This window comes from Perca flavescens, chromosome 16 (genome assembly GCF_004354835.1).
Source record: "Perca flavescens isolate YP-PL-M2 chromosome 16, PFLA_1.0, whole genome shotgun sequence".
NCBI lineage: Eukaryota > Metazoa > Chordata > Actinopteri > Perciformes > Percidae > Perca > Perca flavescens.
Window position 1 is genome coordinate 26073563 of NC_041346.1, and position 18682 is coordinate 26092244.

At 39.2% G+C, this 18682-nt stretch overlaps 2 long non-coding RNA genes across 2 annotated transcripts in view; both read right to left on the reverse strand.

The window, feature by feature from the left end:
• Positions 1-4503: 4503 nt before the first annotated feature.
• Positions 4504-7165, reverse strand: LOC114571429 (uncharacterized). Its single transcript, XR_003694642.1, has 3 exons — positions 6834-7165; positions 5440-5578; positions 4504-4658 (listed from the first exon to the last, which is right to left on the reverse strand). It is a non-coding gene; the product is annotated as an uncharacterized LOC114571429 (long non-coding RNA).
• A 4052-nt stretch (positions 7166-11217) lies between these two features.
• LOC114571428 (uncharacterized) overlaps positions 11218-18682 on the reverse strand; it is a 30505-nt gene continuing 23040 nt past the window's right edge. The window contains exons 2-3 of the long non-coding RNA XR_003694641.1: positions 11836-11940; positions 11218-11299 (exon numbers count right to left, since the gene is read on the reverse strand). This is a non-coding gene — a long non-coding RNA (uncharacterized LOC114571428). The remainder of the gene's footprint in view (positions 11300-11835; positions 11941-18682) is intronic.

Consider the following 18682-nt stretch of genomic DNA (forward strand, 5'->3'; position numbering starts at 1 on the left):
CATTTTTAATGTAAGTATAGATGAGAACATTTTTAAATTCACTACTTTAACTTTTGCATTCCTCAGTTCTCTAGTCGTGTTGTGTTTATGCAGGTCAAACTATATTTTCTCTCACTTATACCTCTTTTACATACCAAGTTATGGTACAGATGGATTGTTACCTCTTAACGTAGATTTTTTTTAATCATGCTCATTCTTTTATACAGAGGTGGACAAATGTTGGACACATTGAATTAGCTGTTTTAACCCATTTGTATACTAACTGCAAACTGGTTTTTCATGGATTCTTGGTTTTGCTAATTCCTATCCAAAGTGATGTCTTCAGGATGATGGGTATTAGCAGGAGAAAGGGCTGTGGGAGAAGAGAAAGAAAGAAGGTCAAACACTGAGAAAAAGGCCACAAGAAACAATAGGGCTCTTCTCTTCAACTTCTCGTGACTTGCCTTGAAGTTGGTCATTAACAAGCAGTGGCACTGTGTCTGTGAGTGATTACGGTTTCCTGTTGTTGCTTAATTTGAGACGGGTTTCCTCTTGTTCCCTTATCTTAAAAACATAATCAAAGTGGCAACACATGGAAAAACAATGGAACCAAATTTGAGACATGGACTAAAACCAGTCTTAAAGACTCCCACTACGACAAAAATGGCATTTGTAATGTGCTAAAAGGCAAAGAGTATTTGATGGTGTGTTCATTTTTCTCTTTGAAGTGGCATTTAATAAACCTCTGGAGATGGATAATTAGACATTTATAAAGCACTAAACACCGGATGTGTCCTTACTGCACCTTTTGGTATTTTATTCTAAAATGAGAACAAAACTTTTTTTGTGCAGATGCTTCCTAAACACTCCTTTAAAAGTCAATTGACACTTCATCAAAGCCTGCGCTCCTGCTCCACCGCAAACTTCCTATTTCTAGCTGACAACCATTGATTACGTTGGATGATAAGCTTTAAGATTTGGCAGCAAATACTAGGTTACAATTGTAGGAAGTAAGCTAGTTAGTCGGACATGCTAACATTAGCATCTTTCTGACAGTAATTAAAACACTTTAATCCATTCCTCACAAATATAAGCAGACATCTAATGATCCTGCATTAAAAAACTAAATTTATGCATATACTTGCTCAAATACAGAACAAAAATAAAATTTAAGCTGCGTCATTAATTGATTGTTTAGTACATACTGCACTCATCAACTTGCTAAATGTCTAGAATTTGTCTAATCACCTGTCTAATCAACTTTCCCTTAAAAAACTTTCCCTTAAATATTTAAATCATTAAATATTGTTTCCCACACACACACACACACACACACACACACACACTCTCACTTGCACAGATGTATTTTGCATGTCCTGTGGGTGGAACGATCCGGAGAGATCAGGCTGCCAGAGGACGCCAGCCTGCAATCAGATTGTACTGTGCTGTTCAGTGAAATTTCATTGGACATCAAAGATGTTTTTTCACACCCCTCTAGATTTGGCTATTTGTAGAGGATCTTATTCCAAAAACTCAGAGCTGCCTGCTGGCTACTGTGTAAAAAAGGGTTCTTGTTTTTACGGCTTTAAAAGGCGAAATAAACCTTGTTTTATTGCAGCTTTTTATTTAAATACATTATTAGTAAGAGCAATACTCTACATATAAAGACTGAACAGGGGGGTGTCTTCTTTTTTATATTTTTGGGTAAAAGTGTATGTTTAGATTGTAATATCTGCTCTAACATAAGCTGCAAACGTTACCCATACCTAGCTAACCAGCTTACTAGGAGTAACCTAGCATTACTACCAAGGCTAAGGAGTTTAACTAGCATCACATAACATTATTTTGTGGGTTTACAGGTTACGTTAGAAAAACAAAACTGTGAGAGCAACGTTAGCATCTCTGTACATCCAATCTGGATGCTGACATGTAGCTCTAGCCCAAATCTTTTAGCATTATATCATGTATGTAATCATCAAGGGTGTTTTTATTTCATTGATGGGGTGCTCGTTTTTAAAACAATTCAGACCGAAACGTTATATTAACCAACTCTTGGAGGTAATGTTATGAATAGCTAATGAAATTTGCTAGCGACTACAATTTAAACATGTCTGGCTAACTAGCTTGCTACAAGTAACTAGTGTTACTGAAAAGGCCAAGGAGCATAATTAGCTTTAGGCTAGAGAACATTATTTTGTGGTTGTCAATTGGCACTCCCACTATGGACTGTAGTATCCACCCACTTTGTAGGAGCCAAGATGCTATCTCAGAGTTTAGGGGAACGTTAGCATCTCGTCTCTGTAGTGTTAAGTTTGCCAAACTCATTAGTCCTGATTCTTAAAGCCTCTTTTCTTGTAAAGGTGAAACATAACCTACTGTTTGAAATTCCTAACAAAGCATGCATCTAACTTCTGAGTTGCTTGTCGGAAGTATGTTTTTCTGTAGTTAGCATCTAAACGGGACAATCTTTTAGCATTATATCATGTATGTAGCCATTGAGTGTGTTTTTATTTAATTAATGGGGTTCTCATTTTAAAACAAGGCAGCTAGAGAAGTTATCAACCAACTTACAGAGGTTACATTAGTTTGCAAGCTACAGGTGATGAAATTGGCTAGTGACAGTTGTTAATTTTAGGCAGAAAACATCTACAGTTGCTGGTTAGAAATGGGAAGCCTGCTCTACGTGGGCTCTGAAGGACCCATTATTTATATATAAAACATACAGTATTGTAAACTGCATATGTGCCATAGTAGAATGGAAAGTAATGTCCCTTTTTGATCAAGTTTCCAAAATACGTTTTTCACATACAACGCTTCCTTTACACATATACAGATTTGTCATCCACTCTTGCAAAAGGTACCTTCTACTTTTACTTTTCAGGGTATTTTAAAGATCTAGTGGATATGTGCTTGACTGCTGCAGGGGAATTGATTGTGACTGCACAGCCCTGGAGGTGCTAAACAAACCTTTCTATTGCTCCCTGTAGCCTTCACTCCACACAGTTGCTAGGCAATCATTTACCATTGATCTTCCTTCTGTTTGTAACCATTCGACAGATGCAAAGCAGCGGCCAGGCTTATCACATTTTACAGGGTTTATGCCACAGATTTATCTTATTATAACACTGATGTCGTTCTTGCTCACGAAAGAGTTAATGAAAGGGTTATGATGAACTGCAAAAGATCTTTATTAAGAACATAAACAATTTAAATTAAAATGTTTTGCATTGCAGGTAAAGAGGCTTTCCTAAGCTTTGGTTGGAGGTTTTGAGGCTAAAAGGTCAATGTTAACAGGCAAGGCAATATGGTTTATTTATGATGCATTGCTTCCCTAGCTAATGTGCTCATTGAGTCATAGGGGAAAATTTAAATGTTGGGAAATGGTTATTGATCCAATTGTGCGGTTTAGTTTTAGTTTTGCAGCTTGTAAATCACAAATGGCTTTTCTGTGTATACCGATGTCATAAATATGAGTTTACTGAGTTCTTGGTCAAAGCTAAACTGTTTGAAGGAAAACAACAAGTCCCTAAGAGCAGTAATTCAATTCTAAAACCGTAAGTAGGGGAACTACATTGCCTTTAGCTTGTGGCAAAGTGTTTCAAAGCATTTTAATAAGAGAGAACAATGGAAACTGTAAAAATTGTAAAAATGAGAGCAGAAGCTCTTTAAAACGGCACAAATTTAGCCTGTAAATATACTATATTCCGTCAGACTGCAAAAGCACACACATGATATATGATAAGTGTAACCTTTTTTACAACACTGATAAAAGATTACCAGCAATGTTACACAGTCTGTTGAGTTGTTCAATGTGTCCTCTTAGAGCCATTTTGTATTTTGTACAGATTTCATGTGTTTATAATGAGAAGACAGGGCTGACAAAGAAGTCAATTGCTCTCATAGTGGATCCCCATTAATCCTGAACCTGTCTATATAATCAAAGAAGCAGTAAGCTGTAACAGAGCGCTGGACCAGGAACTATGTCACACATTGATTCACCCTGTTCAATAACTTACATTGATAGATAACCCTTCTGGGTTATTTAAACAAAGAAACAGAGAGGAAGCGGTGAAGGTGACTCTCCTCACATGCTCCCCTCTTTGATGGCTTTATTTACTTAACCCTCAGCACAACCCTCATTTATGTCAAGAATGAATCCACGCACCATTTAGAAACCCAAATGTGAGCTACACCAGTCTGTGTTCCTGCGTCCAGCTGCATGATCACCGGTCAGTAGCAACCGTTTCAACCCCAAAACAATTTACAGAAGGAGAAGATGCATTTCTGCGTTCGGCCCACATCTGTCATCGCTCAGTACACACCACATGCCTCCTCTTCTCTCCCTCAAGACACGCCAGCAAAGCAGGCAAAGTCTGTCATAACACTTGACTTGTGGTTTAACAGACTATGGCAACACTGGAAGGTGGTAAATGAGATTGCTTTCTTTATTTGTATTTCTGTCTTTGCAAATAAATCAAACCAAGAGCATGCATGTTGCGCTGAATAAAATCAAATTGGCCTGCATTAACTCTGTGTTTTCTGTATGAAAAAACACTTTCAATTTCAAATTCTGTCAGACATACAAAACGTCCCTTAGGCAAAAGGTGTCCGGTTTCAATCTTGTGTGCAGTCGTGACAGTTGAAGGAAGCTGAGAGGGATGAGGGCAGCCATAATGTGCCTGTCAGTCACAGAAAGGGGAAGGAAAAAAAAAGCTGTTGTCAAACCACTTGTCAGGCTTTGATGTTACAAAGGACAGAAGAGCTCAATTAAAAGGCCATTATTGTGTAAGTAAATCAACGCCTATGAGCCATGTCACTTTAAACAAATGATCCACATCCAGCGGCACCAGTCTAATTTATTTAACGCATGATATTTGACTACAGAGATCAAGATAAAGGATGCAGTTACTGCTCGGCTGCGATGTTCAGAGAGAAGAATGATGAATTATTTCAAATTAAAGCAGTATTTTCTCTTCTTGTTGTGTACGGTGGTTATTCTGAAGATCATGTGTGTCACCCTGTTTCTAAGACTCAAAAAGTCATGAATTATTCTGTTGATCACCCAACAAGCCTCTCCTTTAGTTTGTGATCACAAAGTGCTCTATTTAGGAAGTTAGATTGAAATGTCTGGGGTCTAATTTATCGCTCCAGGATGAATACATGAATGTGAAGTAGCGCCATATTTCACACACACCACCCCCACCCTTGGACGGAATATTATTACCGCTGCCCCAGAAAGTTGAGGAGGGAACCGTTTTTCACCTGAACAAGCATTACGGTGTCATGTTGAACATTATTCACCATGTGCAGAGCGGTCTGACATGCCGTGAAATATTTTCTGCGCTGACCTCAGATTTCTGCTGAAGTAGGACAGTTTCCCCTTCAGCTTCAAATGTACAACGGACTTTAGAGGGTGAGATAATGTCATGATTTTCCACAGAATCATAAATACAGATTTACTTCTGGTATCTTTGAAGCATGGATTCTTCTTTTTCCATTTGTTCACCTCCTGCTATTTCACTCCCACTTGTTCTCTGTAACTCATATCCATATGGGATGTTGACTCAGAGGCTTTGATGACTCCTGCTCAGAAAAACATCTGGAAAAAAGATAACACTTTAATGTGTTATTCAGTGGGTAAATAAGATAAATAAATCTAATGTTAACACTAATACAGTAGATTCAGCTCATTTAAAAAGGAAATCTTTTGATTTCCTGCAAAGGCCAAGGAGCATAACTGTCTTTCCATAACATTATTTTGTGGGGTTACAGGTTACATTAGAACAATAACCTGTTCTGGACTGGCACATTACTGTGTGGGAGCCAAGATGCTATATCAGAGGAATGTTATCATCTCAACATTAGTAACATTATGTTGCTAATGAACAGTGTTTTAGCATTATAACATTTAGTGTGTTTCTAAGTTGATTTTATGAAGTTCTTGTTTACAAACAGTGTCAGCCAGAGACGTTATCAACCAACTGTGAGAGGTAACGTTATTTAGCTCGCTAGCTGCATCTGATGAAATTTCCTAGCAACATAAACGTTAGCATGCCTGGCTAACTAGCTTGCTAGAAGTTACCTAGTCTTACTGGCAGGGCCAAGGAGCATAACTAGCTTTGCATACAAATATTTTGTGGTATTTTATGGGGCCAACTAGTATTCCCCCACTGTGTAGGAGCCAAGATATAGCATCTTGGCTATCACCGTTTAGAGGAACATTAGCATCTCTCCTTTGTATTGGATTCAGAAGCAGTTTTCAGCTAAACTCCTTACCCAAGATATAATTCAGTTTGCCAAACTCGTTTGTCCTCATCCTCAAAGCTTTTTCACTTGTAAAAGTGAAATCTAACTCACTATATACTATCTCAGTTTCTGTGTAGCTTCAGCCTTAGTCTTTTAAATTTCCACTTCATGGCTATATACATGATATAATGCTAAGTGTCTTTCATGGGGTTCTCATTTTGAAAAGAAAAAGCCAGCCAGAGATATTTACCAACTCACAAGGTTACATTAACTAGACTAGATACAGGTGATGGAATCTGCTAGCAAAAGTCGATTTTCTAGTTTGACGACAAAGTTGTCAATTTTTTAGCTGGAAAAAAACTCCAAGCAACCTTTCAGCAGAAAAAAAATGTAAAGTTGCTGACTAGAAATGAGAAGCATGACAAAAGTTTTTTGGGGGATACATATTTGTCCTCTCTTGCCAAGGATATGTAGCTTTAGCCTCAATCTTTTAGCATTATATCATGTATGTAACCATATGAATTAGCAAAAAAATTCCTAGTGGCATTTCAGCAGAAAGTAATCAAAGGTCTCGAATGAGAAGCCAGACACGTGGTAAAAACACTTACACTAAAGGTGTTATTTGTAGGTAAAAGTGCAAGTTTTCTCCTCACTTCCCACCGAATGGTGCTGTAAATTACTCACAGCGCGGCCACATCCAGCCTCAGTTTTCAGTGTCTCGTGTATCTATGTGCATTTCTGAATACATGTGGGTGGTGTTGGCGAGAGGTTACCACAGATTGTCACGACGATAACAGGACTAAAAGCACTTTCCTCTGCTGTCATCCATGATAAATGGGTTTCAAAACAGGACTGAGCATATATTATATCACCTGTAAGGTATACACACTGCTGAGACCATAACTCTCCTTCTTTACCAGAAAAAAAAGAAAGAATGGCATTGTATATTTCCCCACTCGACACATTTACAAGCTCTCCCTGTTGTATAAACTCAGTGATTGGTATTTCAAAGCACCTTGTCAGGCCGAGTACTGAGCACTGCCAGCTGCCTCAGCTACCTCAGCAGACAGTGGGAGGCATTTCAGAGAAAGAAAGTAAGACTGAGAGAGTTATTGCCTTTGCAAAGTCGAGTGCCTATTAAAAAACTCTCTCTTGTGACTGTAAATTTATAGTGTTTGTGCTTGCTGCTGTTAAAATCAAAACCGTTGCCTAGCCAGGGCTGTTCATTCCACATGAACCAGTTGGGAAAGATTTCTGCCTTATTACAGGAAAGCCCCAAACATTGGAAAACTGTGGCCCAACAGAAAACCCTATATTTTCTTGGATAAATGGCCTTTTTCGGTATCAACATAGACAGATGAGATTAATCATCAAATCTGAATGTCATAACTGAGGCCCTGAGTGGATTTTTGGCCACATGTTGTTTTCTTCTTTTATGTCGTCTCTTACTGTAAGCCTTGTCACAGTCTGTTACAGTCTATCTGGACACTCACATGTATTTTTATTAAAGCTTGAGCAAGGACAATTATTGTTGTGTAAATCTTTTGCCCATTTCAAAGGATTACAGTAGTGCGACATAAGTCATACAGTTCACGGTTCTTCACGCACTGACATGCGCTCAACAACATTATATGGACAACATGAAGGAAAGGAATGTTTCATCAAAGAGTCCAACTGTGATATTTCTCATATGTTACTTATGGAAGCCCATATCCGCCAGGTAAAGAAAAGAAAATAGATGATGCATGCTAAAAATATAAAATACACATGGTCAAGTTAGAATTATGAGATAGTAAATCAAAGTTTTGACTTCTATAGCCAATCAGAGATCTGATTACATCCCACATTTGCATTGTTTAACATGTTTTTACAGTGGTGAGGACCATAATGGTAAAATTAAAATAAAAGGAAAAGCAAATGACAAAAAGAACTGCTCTTCCAATTGCTCGATCAAAACCTGTACTGTTAATTTATTTTGGGAATTCAGTTATTTAATTTTGAAGAAATAATTATTGGTAACACTTTACTTGGAGGTATCTACATAAGAGTGACATGACTGTGTCATGAACACATGACACAGTCATGACACATGAACCCTAACTCTAACCCCTAATCCTTATAAACACATTTTTAATTTGACCTATTTATTGATGTATTAATATATTTATATTTTTGTAATAGTCCCTCTTTTTATTGCTCATTTAAACATGAATTATTGAAATACCTAATAATTTACAATTAAAAACACAACAGTGTCACTGTTTGTAAAAATTGTTTATCAAATCTTGCATTTACTGACCAATTAGATATCTATTAAAGGAGGTTTCATAGCCTTTTGTATGACACCTCTGGTCCTCCATACAACACAATCATTTTAATTAAGTCAAAATCATGTCATTTGTTATTTAATCATTTTTCCTCTTCAGTTTTTCTTTTGACATTTTCTTATAATTTTCTTTTTCTTATTTTTTATTTTCTTGGATGAAGTGGGCTTCCACAGTTAGTAAATGACCCCAAACCATTGTAAAATATCTACTCCATCCTTCTTTTGCTTTTGAGCTGCTGTGTTTCACTGTGAAACAAATCTTTATCTTTTATTATATATTATCTTTTTTATAATGTTGTAAATCGGAATAGGAGAGGGATCCAGACATACTAGAACAACATGTAAATGGCTACAATCATGAAATGAAGTTTTTAAATTAGGCTGCCACCCAGAGCACACGCAGAGGACTATTATTTTGACACTTTGTCACCCTCCGGGGGTGAAAACGGACCCTTTTTGATGTGTGATCCGCCAAGACTCGCATCGGCAGGCAGATTTTATCAGGACAGGCAAGCAGAGAGAGCGCAAACTAAATAAAAAGGGGGTGCATGATAAAAATGTCAAGGATTATCTTCACTTTGTGGGGTGCTGTGATGTATCAAAATGGATTTGGTGGAAATGATTTGGCAGGAAGAGAAGCGATGATGGGGGGAGGGGGGAGGCAAGATACAACAAGAGAGGGTTGTAAGTGTAAGTGTGTGTGTGTGTGTGTGTGTGTGTGTGTGTGTGTGTGTGTGTGTGTGTTCCTATTTAAATTGTTCCTTCCTGATTACTTTCTGTCCTGACAATAATTGTATGACTGAAATTGAAACATTGTGCTGTCAACATGAAGTAGAAGTATAGTACATGATGTCACTTCCATTTTTGTTCCATTAGCATAATTGAGGGAAAAAAGAAAAATGATTGTAAGCGAGTAGGAAACTTATTGTTGATCCTTCAAACTGAAACTTCCAACCATGTATGCTTATTTTGACCTTTGATCTTGTGAATCCAAATGCTGCCAAAGTTATGAGCTGTGGATAAATCAAAGCCATTTCTATGTTTGTCCCTCGAACCGAGGCGCCATTTGTTCCATCCAGGGATCTAGCCTTCTTTTATATACAAGTATCCTCACCAGCACCAGAATCAGAGCGGCAGCCATCTTTCCAACAGAGTAACAGATGAGGGGCGTTGCCCCTGGAACCATCAGCCCATGTGGAGAGTACACAAGTTATTAGGGAGCTGTGACGCCCAGCACTGGTGCTTTACTGGAATCGTTGAAGGTTTTAATCTTTCCCAATTGGCTACTGGTTCTAGGAAATGACTCACAGTAGGATCAAGAAAACAGTCATCCCCCAAATACATTGTTTGAAGAATCTTGAGGTGTAGCGCGTTTCTGCCAGTAAAGGGAATAAATAGACGAAAAGTTAAACATGAAAAATACTCATATTGAAGAGATGTTTTGCTGATTTAAATCCAGCTCTGTGTCATGGCAGTGTGGGCAGCGTGTGCAGAAGAACGGCATGTGGCTTCCCTCCGTGGCCGCAGCGCACAGAGCTCCCAGCTGAAAAGATGATGGAGAGCTGGATTAAGATCAACCAAAGTATCTCTTTAAGTCAATATTTTGACTTAATAAATTAAAGGGATAAGTCAAAATGTTGATTTACCAAGTCAGGATTATGAGCTACATAATTTGGACTACGTAAATCAGAAGTTTGGCTTACTGGGGCGACCTCTAGCTCACCCAGTAGAGTGTGCGCCCCACGTAGGCTGAGTCCTTGGCAGAGGCCCAGGTTTGAATCCAACCCGCGGCCCTTTGCTGCATGCCGTCCACCCTCTCTCCCCTTTCCTCTCTTCAAGCTGTCCTGTCAATTAAAGGCCATAAAACCCCCCAAAATATAGTAATATTAACATAAGTTTGACTTACCATTTGGAATTTGTATTTTATAATTATGACATACTATGTAAACATTTTGACAATCTCACAATTCATCATTTAGTATCTCATCATTTTGATTCAGTGAGCCAATATTTTGACTTACTATCTCTTCATTCCAAGATCTCATCATTTTGGCTAAGTACGTCAAAAGCAGTAATTTTGATTTACCGTGTATATATTTTTTTCAGAAATGGGCTCTTTGGTGTAACTCATAAAAAATATTTATTTAATTTATATAAGAAACAACTAGGAATTACTGGTATGTTGTGATTTGTTTTCTTCATTTCTGTAAGTCAGTGTACTCTGATGAGATGCTACCAGGAAAGGGTGTGTAGCGTTGACGGGATTGTGTGATTATTGTTTTACCACTGCTGTGTGTGTGTGTGTGTGTGTGTGTGTGTTGCCTAAGGACTGTCATTTTGCTGTCACCCTGCCACTTAACATTGAACGCTACTCCCCCCCTCCTCCCTCTATCTGTCCATCATGTTGTCACAAAGTCTGACAGGGAGGATTAGAGCTTTAGACGTGTGTGCGTGTGTGTGTGTGTGTGTGTGTGTGTGTGTGTGTGTGTGTGTGTGTGTGTGTGTGTGTGTGTGTGTGTGTGTGTGTGTGTGTGTGTGTGTGTGTGTGTCTTTGTAGTCTTCACCCATGACCCACATTTTTTTCAACACAGGGCCTGAAGGCGAATGAGAGGGTTTCAGGTAATGTGTGTGTCCGTGTGTCACTCCAACCTTATCATCTATGCTCGGCTGAATCCAGACTGCCTGTGGATTATCGCTGTCATCACCTGAGAGGAATGCAACCCAGTCTGTCATGTTCGCAGTTTTGATCTTTGAAGAGCGATAGGGACACAAACACACACACACAAATAGTAGCATCAGCAGAGCCGGACAGGTGAAAGACTCCATTTTGGATCTTTTTAAAGAAAAGTGTAAGCTATAATAAGAAGTGGAATGTGTTTGGTTCTCACTTTTTCTTCCTTGTTTATGAGCTTCAGATCCTTTACTACTAAAGTACTGAGTACTACTTTTGATTATTTTTACTCTGTTATATACTGTTTGGTACTTTAATCTACAGCGATGCGTCATATTCTATAAGATCATCATATGTTTGAAGTGTCACTGTCTTGTGAGAACCAAGTATCTCTAAAAAAAACACTGAAAAAACAGTCCTGTTTTCAGCTTTGTGTCGATGCCTTTTTCAACTGATCCAAGAGGCTTTTTGAGACTTTATTTAGCTTAAACAGTAGGGGAAAGCTGTCAGACAAATGTAGTGGTGTAAACAGTACAGTATTCGCCTCTGGCATGTAGTGGAATAGAAGTATAAAGTTGCATAAAATGGAAAAACTCAAGTAAAGTACAAGTACCTTGAATTTGTACTCAAGTATAGGACTCGAGTGTACTTCCCCCACTGTCCTTCTCCTCTTGCTCAACCACTCATCCTGAGGCAAAACAAAGACACGGAGCAAGCCCTGACAAAAGAAGGAAACACAAGGGAAGAGGAAGAACGTGAAGAAATGAAAACAAACCTGAGAGCAGAAACCTGTTGACACACCGAGCAGAGGTATTGCTCAAAACTGGAACGCACATTTCTGAATAACACCTTTGATGTGAAGAGAGGAAGAAGAGTGTAAGTCAAGTCACACCTTTCACTCACAGGGGTGGTGAAATGAAGCACAGACTTTTGTGCTGTTTACACTCGTCGAAGAGACATCTGGAAAAGACGTCTCTCCGCTCTCTTTGGACAAGAAGACATTGTATGTCTCGCTGTGGAGATCATCAGCAGGCCTGACAGCAAATATTTACCCCCAAATCTCTCAGGTCTTTTAGCTGTGTCGCTTGCAAAGAGGCAACATTAAAGAAGATTGATGGTTCGGATAGCAGAGGACAAAAATGGCAGGAAGAGATGAGGAAGCACACACATCTGTTAAATCTGTAGCCATTAAGGGGCACAACACTGACACATCATCACCTTTTAAGTTTTTATATGGTGAACTTGTTAGCAAACCAGACTGATCTCATAAAGTGGCGTATGTATGTCACGCCAATTCGTATGCCATTTTGTCGTGTTATCAAGACACAATCACTTTTTAGCGTGTTTATCAACGCTGTTTGGCCTCCATTGACCTACATTACGTGTGAATTTTCGGGTTGTGGATGGGTAAAACACAGGACTTTCACCCAGGAGAGCAGGGATCATGTGGGGTTTTTATTTTTTTAAGCCTTCCCCAATGTTTCTTTCCTAAACCCAACCGTTTATTGTTTTCCTAAGAGCGTGATGTTGGTCACCATCGTGTTTCTGTCGTTTTTGTGTGTTAGTAAACCCTTTCCCAATGTTCTTTTCCTAAACCCAACCTTTTTTTTATTTATTTTTTTACATGCGTGACGTTCTCGCGATAGTACGGCACGTTCTCGCGATAGTACGGCACGTTCTCGCGATAACACGCCACGTGGCGACGCATGTTTACATACGCTGTATACAGCGTAGACACACACGTGGATAGCTCAAAATGCGTACAGATAACACACCATTTGGCTTTAGGAAAGTGGCGTGTATGTTTACGCAATGTCATGATGCCATGAAAACAGTTACGTATTTACACATCCAGCAGTTACGGACATCAGTCTCTCTTTTAGTGGTTTTGAGCGAAATATCTGTCTCTAGCTACTAAATGCTCCACTACCTTCACCAGATAGTCTCTAACTGTGTCTGCTGCTGAGCAGGTAGTGTACAGTGGGTTTTAAGAGCTTGACGCCATGAGAGCGCTGAGAGTGAACCAAAACAGTAAAGCTGGGGCCTGTACAGCTAAACAATTTCCTTCTTAATTCCTGTGCTCGCTCTCTCTCTATTGACTCTGTCCCCCTTCATGCTGCCCTGCTGTCCAGGCAGCACTTTAATAAACAAAGCCGGGGGAGCAAAATGCTTTTCAATGGGTGCATCCTGCTGGCAGGATCTGAGCAGGCTGTTTACGGAGGGGCATGTCAGCTGTTACCACTGGGATGTTGCAGCATGTGGAAACAGTGGGAAGAATCGGCCTTTGATGCCTCCCCCCCGCTCGGTTCTCCCTCTCTGCTCTTCTGTTCTTCTGTTTTCTCTTTGATGGAGTTCTGTGAAGTGTTCCTCAGCGACAGGAGGCCGGAGTATCAACGCCCACACACACACAGGAGAGGCTAACACACACAGTCCTCAACTAGCCACACACGTTTCAAGGCACACATGCATAATAGTAGCAGAATGAAGTTAAGTACAATATTGAGTTTTTTTTTTTTTTTTTTTTTTTTACTTTATTTGAGTATATCCATTAGAGCTGCACAATATATATATTTTTATTGTCATCGCAATATCAACTGGCACAATATACACATGGTGAAAGGCTGAAACATATGGCGAAAGATGCTCAAGAGATTTTTTTGTGTTAGTTAAAATAAAATATCAGTAGAAAACTACACTTTAAAATGTAACTGTCATTCTTTTGTTTGTTTTAAATCCAACAAGCAATTTGTTGTATTTTAGAACACTACTAAAAGCAGTAGAAATGCAGAACTGAGTACACTTTAATATCTGTTTATCGCAAGTAATATCGTTATCGCCATATTCAACAACGTTACCGCATATTTTCCTAATATCCATTTATATATAATAGCCCACTGTCATTGGGCTCATCCAGGATGGTGACGATTCTGCATATTGACAAGAGGTTGATAATTTGGTGCTCTGGTGCAGTCAACACAACCTAGAGCTAAACACTCTAAAGACTGTGGGGATGGTGGTGGACTTTAGGAAGCACCCCACAGTGCTGCCCCCCCTCACAATATCCAACATCCCAGTGTCAAATGTGGACTCTTTCAAGTTTCTGGGCTCCATCATTTCCCAGGATCAGAAGTGGGAGTCCAACATCAACTCCATCCCTAAAAAGGCTAAGCAGAGGATGTACTTCCTACGGCAACTGCGGAACCATGGCCTACCACAAGAGCTGTTGGCCATCTTCTACACTGCTGCTATTGAATCCATCCTCTGCACATTCATCACCATTTGGTTTGGGGCAGCCACAAAATAGGACAAACGCAGACAACAACAGACAATTCGGACAGCTGAAAAAATCATTGGTGCCCCCCCCCCCTCCCACTAGGACTTGTACACAGGTAGGAACAGGAAGCGGGCAGAGAACATCACCAAAGTCCCCACACATCCTGCACACACTCTCTTTAACCTCCTCCCCTCTGGCAGGCGCTACAGATCCCTGTGCACAAAAACAACCAGACATAAGAACAGCTTCTTTCCCACTGCCATCACTCTACTGAACTGTGGATTAGTGGGGTCACCCCCACTTTGGCCACTTTGCACTATTACTTTTTGCATCTTCCATCCCACTCCATGTGTACTTGTCTTGATATTATGTCATATTTGTATATTATGTTATGTGCCTATATGTATATTGTTGTCTCTATTGTACAGTATGTGTCTATATTACTATTTGTCTACTGAACGTTTACTACTATATGTCTATTTGTTGAACGTATAGAGAGTTAACACTTACCGAAGTCAAGTTCCTTGTGTATGTAAGTATACTTGGCCAATAAAACTGATTCTGATTTAATGCTACTTTATACTTCTCAATTACATTCATCTGACAACTGAAGTTGTTCTTACCAATTTCTTACCAATTGCCGCCAGTACTTCGTCCACAGCAATCCCACCAATCGGCCCCAAAACGTCCCAGTTAGATAGCAAATGCCGTAAACATATTCTTTGTAAATCTTTATAATCATTCACCGAAAGAACCAAGCAGGCCTGCCTTGTTGCACGATCAAAATGTTTGTCAAAACTTTGCCATTATTAGTGTGTAACGTTTGCTTGCTAGCAAGGAGGTTGTTCTTGTTGTGAAGGGGCAAAGTTGCTTTTCAGGCTTATCCTGGAATTGTCCTTCTGTTGATCCAGACTAGTAATACAGTTAATGCAGAACAACCTTACAAAGTATTAATCTACGTGATGAATGACGCGTGACCGACTGAGCTGCTGCAGCCATTTGACAAAGTGCAGTGCAGAACAATAATAGTTCTCACATGACATTAAGTGATACAGACAAGAATATGGTTTCTGTCTGAGCTGACTGACTTCTCCTCATGAACCCTCCATTATCTAGTCACGAAATGTTGAAATTCTAGACATTTTCAATGCCAAGTGAAAGAAAATTGTCAGGAAGGAAAATCATGTCATAAAAATGCAATAAAGGTAGGTTGAAAATGGCCTCAGTTGGGTGGTACGAGAGGGTCAATGCTATTCTGTCGACAGCACTTTTGGTTTAATTTGACATATTAAAGCTGATGCCAACAGCTCGGGTCAAACACAGAGCAGCTGCACATCCTGCCACATGTTCTCAGTTTCTGTAGAAGTCCATAACTTCAACTCCTCTCGTAAAACATTTTTTATCGAGCTTTGAACGGAGAAACTCTGAGGGCGTTTATAAATTCATCTCCTTGTAATGTTGTGAAATGACGGCGTTGAGGGGAAAGAACTGATATGACTATATGCATTTCAATTCTGACGTTAAAATGCTTCTTCATGTGCAGTTGTAAATATTCTGCATTAAAGGAGTAGTTCGACGCTTTAGAAAATACCTCTCGATACCACTGTCATAACCAGTATTGGAAAGTAACTACCGGTAAGTAGATTTACTCAAGTACTGTACGTAAGTACAATTTTGAGGTACTTGTACTTTACTATAGTATTTCCATTTCCTGCTACTTTATACTTTTACTCCACTACATGTGTTTGACGACTTTAGTTCCTTTAGCGATTCTGATTAATAATACAAAATATAATCAACAATACATTATGATTTATTATTATAGAAGATAAATCTTTGATTGATATTTGATATTGATTCCCAGGGGGTGAACTCACAAGCTATCCAGAAGTATATAAAGTGAGTTCCTCCTTTACAGCTGCATAACTAAAGTGATGTTTTCAAGAGTGCATCAACACGTATAATCTAGTAATATACGATTCTGAATGGGCCATTCTGCACAGCGAGTACTTTTGATACTTATCAGTATATTTATTATTATGCATTATGATGCTAATACTTTTGTACTTTTACTCAAGTAACATTCTGAATGCAGGACTTTCACTAGAGTATGTCTACACTGTGGTATTGCTACTTTTATTTAAGTGTAATTCAAAAGTACTTTTTCCACCACTGCTCAAGCTGTAGCCCATAGCCAGTTAGCTTAGCACAGAGACTGGAAACAAGGGGAAATAGTTTGTCTGGCTCTGTCCAAATGTAACAAAATCTACCAGCATCTCTAAAGATCTCTAATAAACTCGTTATACATATTTTTGATTTATACGTACATAAATAAATCTAAACACAACATGGGATTATGTGTGGGACTATTTCTTGGCTGGGAGCAGTTTTTGTATGAATAAAACAACATCATACAGTATTTGTGAGCTTGTAGTGAATTATTATTTTTCCTTTTTTTAGGAAGGGCCAAGCTAGCTGTGTCCCCCTGTTATAGTCATTATGCTAAGCTATGCTAACTGGCTGTAGCTTCACAGTTAAAGTACAGTTAGAGAGTGGTATTAATCGTCTAATCTATTTCTCTGCATGAAAGCAAACAAACTGTTAAAACCCAAATTCCTTTGATTGAAATCAAATCTAAAACAGACTTCAGCTGCTCATTTGGTAACATACTGGATGCAGCAATAGCACCGGAGAAATATGTCCATGTGTTCTGGTTCATAACTGTTTGCACAGTCATTAATCACACTCATGCAAACTCAGTTTGATTGTGTAAAGAAAAGTTTATGAGCTCATAACTTCACATTCTAGCTAACACATTAGTATTCTATTTTTTTTTTAAGCTTATAAGTGGGGAGAACATCTTTTGATAAAAACATCTACAGTACATGTTTCAGAAATCCAGGCTAACGAACTTCAGGTAAACACATGTATTTTTGGCACTTGAACTTTTCACCCAGAGAAGAAGTGCAGCGAAGCTCAGCTGCACCCAGAGCAGCTGTCCCATCTGGCAGATGGAAACACAAAGCGAACTCAGGGTTTGCGTTCGGGGAACTGATTATCTGAAACAATAACCTAAACCCGAACACGTCTGACTCATGATCGTCCAAGGACACCAATCAAAATGAGAAGTTTGGCAGTTGAGAAACGGACGTTGTCATGAATGTTTTCTCCACAGGAAACGTCGAAGTTGATTGGACTTCAAATATCAGCTGAAAATCACCACAATCATCAATTTAACAAGCGCGTCACTGAGAAATCCTGAGCTTCAGATGATCTCATGAAATCGGGCAACGCAGACACAGACAACCAGTGGTGGAAAGTGACAAGAACATTTCATCAAGTAATGCAATAAAGACCACATTTGAGGTACTTCACTAGAGTATTTTCATTTGTCAGAGGCAACTTTTACTTTTGAATGCAGGACTTGTGTCTATGTAACAGAGTAGATTTACACTGTGGTATGTTTTACTTAAGTAAAAGATCTGAATACTTCTTCGACTGCTGCTGAAAAGGAAGATGAGATGAAGGCAGAGACCTGACTAAATCATTAGGACAGCACTGTACCGGGCAAACCCTTGAAGCATTGTGTGATGAGAGCCGAGCTCAACACCTGACAGAGAGAGAGACAGATGATTTACTCCAGATTAAAGAACAACAGACACATTGTTCTCTCATCTTTCTTTCACCCCATTTATCCCCCTCAGCGAATCATTGATGCCATTCATGCCCCTGAAATGCTACGCCGTTGTGATTTTCCTCTCCTCCTTCTTCTTTTGTTTCTCCGCTCCCTTTTTTCTCTAGCCCAACCCCAAGCGTTCCCGGGGCACTGGAGGCTCTCCTCTTTAAGTTTTTCTTTCCGGTCAGATTAAGTGTGACAAAAAAGGAGCACATGACAGGAGTTCAGATGGCAGACAAGAATAAGATCAGACATGGGATGCGATATTAAGAGGTCACAAGGGCTGACGCGCACACACAAACCGACAAACCGAAGGCCTCTCTTTCACTCACTCTCACACACACACACACACACACACACACACACACACATTAACCATATGATCCATAACTAATGTGGTGGAATGTAACTAAGTACATTAACACAAGTGCTGTACTCAGTCTACATCTACATAACTATATCTCAGAGGCAAATCGTGTCCTTTATTTATTTGTCTGACAGCTTTAGTTA